The sequence below is a fragment of the Branchiostoma floridae genome, chromosome 19 (genome assembly GCF_000003815.2).
Source record: "Branchiostoma floridae strain S238N-H82 chromosome 19, Bfl_VNyyK, whole genome shotgun sequence".
Lineage (NCBI taxonomy): Eukaryota > Metazoa > Chordata > Leptocardii > Amphioxiformes > Branchiostomatidae > Branchiostoma > Branchiostoma floridae.
Window position 1 is genome coordinate 7,094,294 of NC_049997.1, and position 6,647 is coordinate 7,100,940.

Here is a 6,647-nt window from a genome sequence, read left to right on the forward strand (position 1 = left end):
AGCTCTTTTTACCTCGGTGAACTTGTTTGTTTAGTTTATTCAATATGTAGACACTATACGTTGTCGATGTGGACCAATATAGAGCTAACTACATCCAACCGTTATCTGTTTCTTTAAAACGTTATAGACGGTATATTCAATGTAACAGCTTCTGTATTTGTATCTAAATAGTCGGTATACGAGTTGTGATCAATAAGTTCTCGGCCTCACCCAGAAATGATAAGCACAACTCAGATTTTGAAGCATAGATGTCAAGTAATTAATGTGCACCAAAATTAAAATTATTGTGATCATTATTTTGCAGGCGACACCCAGTAATGGTAGGTAAGGGAGAAGAAAAAAACGTTGACAATTGAGCTGCGACCTGAGGAGTGCGGGTCAACTTGCGCTGCTAGAAGTCAGACACCCACTTCTTTCTGTTTGAAATAGGAAGAGAATCATTATCAAACATTTTGACAATATTAATGTCTTTTTCTCGCTACTTACCTTCTAATTTTCAAAAAATTAATGCCCGGAAAGTCATGTCTTAAATTTGGAGGAAAATTAAATTTGGAGGATCCGGATATTGATAAAAGGCTTCATATTATGAAGTTGTGCCTCGAAATTTATGTTGAGCTTATCATTCCTTGGTGAGGCCGAGAACTTATTGATCACCACTCGTTTCCGCCCTTCGGTGAAACAGGTGCGGCAGCAGCTTGTTGTATTACATCGCAAGACCTGTTACACCTAACCTTTGGACCTCTAGCTGCAAACACGCTATTCAATGAGGGCGCCTCTTCTGTGATAGTTCTATTTCTGAACGCTTCAATTCCGAGATGATAACTCTGGTATAATTATTTCCTTTTTCTGGGATGATATTAAATTAGCCTCCATCAGGCCTTCCTACGGGGTTACGGAAGGTAAGATTTGGCAAAACTGTATAATTGTAGATAAGAGTCAGTCCGCGCATATGTTACCCCATCAGTAGAAAACACCCCCGGCAAATTGATATCTTTATCATCATCCAGCGTACTCAGTCTGGTAGAGACTTTTATTAAATACTTAGCTACTGGAACGTCCATTAGTTTAATGTAATGTAATAATATATTATCTGTAAATGATCATATTGATTTAAAAGTGTGCTTACAATTCCATCGTCCGAAACGATAATCTCAACGACGTTATGGACGTATCCTTGTCGCATTTAAGATATTTATGAAATGTGTTGTTTTTATTGTTTTTCTGCGAAAATAATCGAGATGTATATTTGGCATAAAATGTTAATGTAGTACGAGGGTATGGCTGATGACTTAATAACAATTCTTGTGTTAACCATGTCTCTTGTTTGCTTTGTGCTTTGTTTCATAACGATATTTTTCAGGAAAATTTAATGACGCCATGATGTCGTTACCAAAAAGCACCTTGGTCATTTACGCACAACCATGACTAGACAAGTGCAAGTTAGCCTCCTTCACAGTCCTCTGGTAGCGGCGATGTTTTTTTTTTTTTTTTCGGGTGGCGGAGGGCTGATTTACAACATGTCGGGGCTAGGATCTTATGTCTTTTAGGGTAGCAAATACGATATTCCCGGCATAAAAACTTTGCCACGATACGTTAAAAATTGCGAATCAGCTCTTCCTCGGCCTCAAAATTAACCACAGCCACCCCTGGAAGTAGGCTTAGTACAAGTAATTGCGTGCTTCAAACGATCGCGAGGGAACAGTAAGGACTAATAACGTTTGTGTGGAATTGCCTATGAAACACTCAATACAACACCAACGCTGGAAGTATATTCAATACTGTTTAATTCTCATCAAAAAGTAAATACAAGGATATGAAGGAAATACTAGAAATCAATCCAAGGAGCCTCGCTTAAACATCACAACCTCCAACAAGCCTACTATATCATCTTAAATCCCGGTTTCCGGCCTTGGTCGGCCGGCTATACTCATTGTCCAGCTTTGAAACTGTATCTTATGGCACCGGTTTATGACCTGACGCTAGCTTTGCTTAAACATCACAGCCTCCAACGAGCCTACTATATAATCTTACATCCCGGTGTCCGGCCTTTTGCCGGCTATACTCATTGGCAAGCTTTGATACTATCTTATGGCACCAGTTAATGACCTGACGCAAGCTTTGCTTAAGCATGCATCACAGCCTCCTTAAACAAGCCTACTATATACATAATATCATCTTACATGCCGGTGCCCTTTGGCCGGCTATACTCATTGGCAAACTTTGATACTATCTTATGGACAGGTAAATCTGTGTTGGAGATGAAAACCCATCGATTGACACATGTATTTTTGACTCAAAATACACCGTACATTTACACATTTGTACAAAAACTATGTACATGTATACACAGAAATATTCTTAATACCTGAATATGAAAATTCCTGATGTTTTACATCAAGGATAGGCATCTTCATAACAACAGTATTTGATCGGTCAGTCCACAACAGTTAACTGATTTGTCGATCCCCAAGCGAGTGTGCTTGGTCGTCCTGGTACGCGAAGATGCTGACCGTCGGCGCTGTGCTGCGTTTTTCTTCCGTCTTCGCAGTTTGGCGTTGGCGTCCTGATTTCCACAGAAACTTCGAAACGATGGCCCGCATGTCGAGAGCTGCGTCCAACGCTGGTCAGTCCCCTGCCGTCGTCTTGTCCATCTTGATTCACAATGTCCACCCGATTCCGTCTCAACACTGCCACAACCGCCTCTCTGACGGTGTTGAATTTTGCCAGCACCGCTATTTTGAGCGCGGGCACCCGGAGACCGTGAACTATTGGATTGACTAAAGAGTTTAGGAACGCTATCAGCAGCCCCCACTGGGCAATACCCCGGACGGGACAACTGCTGCGGTAAGCCTCACAGATACGATGCGCGACAATAAACACAAAGTACAACAGCCAGGACACAAACGCCATGAACACGACTGTTGTCACTGCTCTCGCCTTTTGGATTTTATACTGGTTGTTAGGCGGCGGCCGTGGCGACGGTGGGACATCCGGCCGGTTGGACGGTCCATGTTGTGGGTCGGTGCCCACCGCGCTGCTGCTTGCGTCCCGGCGGAGTCCTGCCGCCCGTGGCCCGCGGATCGTCGGTGAGTCGTCCGGCTGTTTGGACGATCCAGGTTGTGGCTCGTTGTCTACCGCGCTGATGCTCACGTCCCGTCGGCTTGCAGCCAATCGTGGCCCGTAGGGCGGCTGTGGGTCGTCCGGCCGTTTGGACGGTCCAGGTTGTGGGTCGATGCTCACCGTACTTCCGCTTTCTTCCCGGCGGAGTTCTGCCGTCCGTCGCCCGCCGAGCGTCGGTGGGACATCCGGCCGTTTGGACGGTCCAGGTTGTGGGTCGTCGTCCACCGTGCTGACGCTCACGTCCCGTCGGCTTGCAGCCAATTGTTGCCCGCCGGGATTTCTGTTGAGCAGTCGCTTGATTGCGCGGTAGATGTGGATGTTCGCCCACAGCGTAACGCAGACGTGCAAGAGTGATATAATGACGACAAAAATGATATAGTCCAATGTCAGATAGCTGGCACACCTACCACTGAAGGCATAGTCCTTCTCTAAGCAGTTCCAACCCATGAGCGGCGAGAGGGTTACAAGAAGAATCACAATCCAAGACGTTAGGATGACCACACACGCCTGGCGTCCACTCACCTTGTTGTGGTACACGACTGGGTGTATGATAGAGACGTAGCGGTCTATGGACAGTAGAGTTAGTGCACTGGTGGACAAGACCATCGCCAGGGCTACGAACGTTCTTACACTCAGTCTCTCCCACAGACTTGAAGTGTCCGGTCTGGACGCTACGTACAGACAGACGACGGCTCCCACAAGATCGGCAACCGCAAGGTTCGCTATGTAATAGTACAAGGCTTTTCGTAGCTGTTTCGTTCCCAGTATTGCCCACAGTACGATGAAGTTGGACAGGACAACGAGCGACCCTAAGAGGCCCATACACACCTTGTTAACTTCCGTACCACTGAGCGGATTGCGGCCGTACACGGAGCAGCGCTCGTTGGCCTCGTCGTAGGTTAGATTTCTTTCAAGACACAAGTAGTAACAGTCTAAAGCGTCTAGGATTTTCCCCACGGCGATGGAGGAATAAATGGTGGCGTTTGATGCGTTGGACTCCATCCTGGGTTCACACACGACCGCTTACTGTATTTGGGTCTCTATCTTTCTTACACGGTGGCTTAAAAAGTCTCTACCAGACTGACTAAGCTGGCTATTATAGGGAATAAAAATTGTCAGGAGAGTTTTGCTACCAGACGAGTTGGTTGGCCGCGCAGCGTACCGAGATACTACAGGCTCTCCGGAGGCAAAACATGAATGTTAGCGTAGACTGACTAACCTGGCCAACTTCCCGATTTTTCTCGGAATTCTACGATCCCCCGTAGGAAGGCCCGGTGGAGGCTGCACTGTGGCGTCGAATGGGGAGCTCGAGAGTTCACGGCGTCGGCTCCTGGCAATCCTGGATAGACGTTGTGCCCTTGGGAAAGGCGATCAAGTCGACTTTCCTCACTCTGTCCAGATGTAAGAATGCGCACCTGACTTCGGTTTGCGAGGTAAAAGGCGGTGGAAGGAGAGGGATGGGCTCCGTCCTCTGATGCCGTATGTTTCCTAGACGCACCAAATAACAACGGCCACTACGTCGCCGCGAAGACTGCGAGCTTAATTGATCCCTTTCACGTACTTTACCGCGTGAGTCTGCTAACAAGTGAGTCTTGCGCTCACAATCACTTCAATTTTGCGGTCTGGCGCAACCAGTGGCGAAATTAACAAATTAAGGTCATGACAGTATGACCATTAGCAGTTCGACCAATGAGAGAGCTTGAAGGGCAGCACGTCCCTCATAAATTTGTATTCTTATGTTTTTATTTTGTGGTTGTGGATGCAGGATTGGTCTATTCGAAACTGCGTCAGTTTCCATGGCAACGGAAAGGACGTGATACGATAACAGTCTATCACCAACCCATCTAGCCTCCTGCAGATAGAGTAGATTTCTCAGCTTGGACAGAACCTATGCAGCAGAGACGTGATAAAAAGCAGAAGGTTAACAGCTTTAATCTCCAAGCAGATCCTACAATGGTATAAGATAGTACCAAACTGGCCAAGGAGTATAGTCAGCCAAGAGGTGTCCATTTCCCCGGTAGGAAAACACGTCTCATGCTACCGTAGGATCTGCTTGGAGATTAAACAGCTTGCATTCTCTTCTGAATAACTTGTCTCCGCCGCAGACTTTGATCTGGGCTGGCTAGCTTTTATTTGGGGTCGCTGGTTCGCGACGGGGCAAACTCCCTTCTACGGCAAACTCCCTTCTACGGCAAACTCCCTTTCCCGGCATAAGAGAACCTAGCCAACGTTGTAAATCGTGAACCAGCCAAAAATTAAAACTCGGGTGACTTGCAATATCTCTTTTTTCGGTAGCTGTGTTGATATTTGTACAAAAAAATACCAAAAAAAAATAAATCTGTTTTTGCCAAAAAATGAAGCCTTACCAAGGCATAGCGGAAAGATTCCGGGGCACATTAGATATCACAGAGATGTAATCTATTACCCCAGAAAATATCACTGTGTTAGACAGTTATTTCATAGTGGGCACAGACCCCTTTTAATAGCATTACTATTTATTACAAAAAAAAATTTTTATCCAAACTATTTTAATAGTTAATGTGGATCCTTAATTAAAAGGATCCACAATTTTCTTGTCATCATATTTTGAATATAGGTGGGTTACGTCAACTGGCCAAATTTGTTGATAATAGATAGTTACATCAAAAGTTAGGCCATATAACTGCTCGACTGGATAATCCGCAGGTGTCACAGGTAGGGCTGGGTACCGGTACGCTGTACCGGTACAAAACCGTTTTTTTCTTATTGGACCGGTCTAGAGAAACCGGACCTGAAAAAATTCGATGGACCGGATGTTGAACCTATTGGAAAATGAACAGAATATATTATCAGACATTCAGACGTTTTGGGGCCTACCCGTCGAGGAAAATAACAAGAGCGAAGTAGAGTAGAGTCTAATTTCTGCCAACTTTTACAGTCAATCGTACAGAGGCAATTAGCTTTGTAGGATTTTGAAAAGCCAGCGGTAGTCGAATACTACACAAAACAAATTTCTTTGTAGCGAAATGGACAATTGTTTTGAGTATTATCCATTCAAAAGTTTTCACATACCGAATCAGGTCCAGGTTCAGGTCCGGACCTGGACCTGATCCTCTGGACCTGAACCGGACCAGGACCTGAATTTTCTGTACCGGTAACAAGTTACCCACCCCTAGTCACAGGCCTTAAAATGCCTGAGAAGCCAAGTCTGCGACGGAGGCTGTGAATAACTAGCCATTCCTGATATGTCTAAAACATCGAATGTCAACAGGAAAAAGGTTAACTACAATCAACTCCACTGGTGTGCTTTTGGAGTTCGTCATACCCCATGAAATATCTAGAGCCTTTGTAGGTCTATTGTTTCATCTTGTCTCATTGATTACCAGTATGCAAACGAGATCTTTGCCCGCTGTTCCCCCGAAGTTTGGTTTTTCTTTAAGAAAGGACACACTTGGCCTTCGAGTGGCTGGACTAGTGAACCCGAGATTCAGAGGCTACGAGCTCAATTCCTGCCTAGACAGTGTGTCACTCTACATGACGTCCATCAT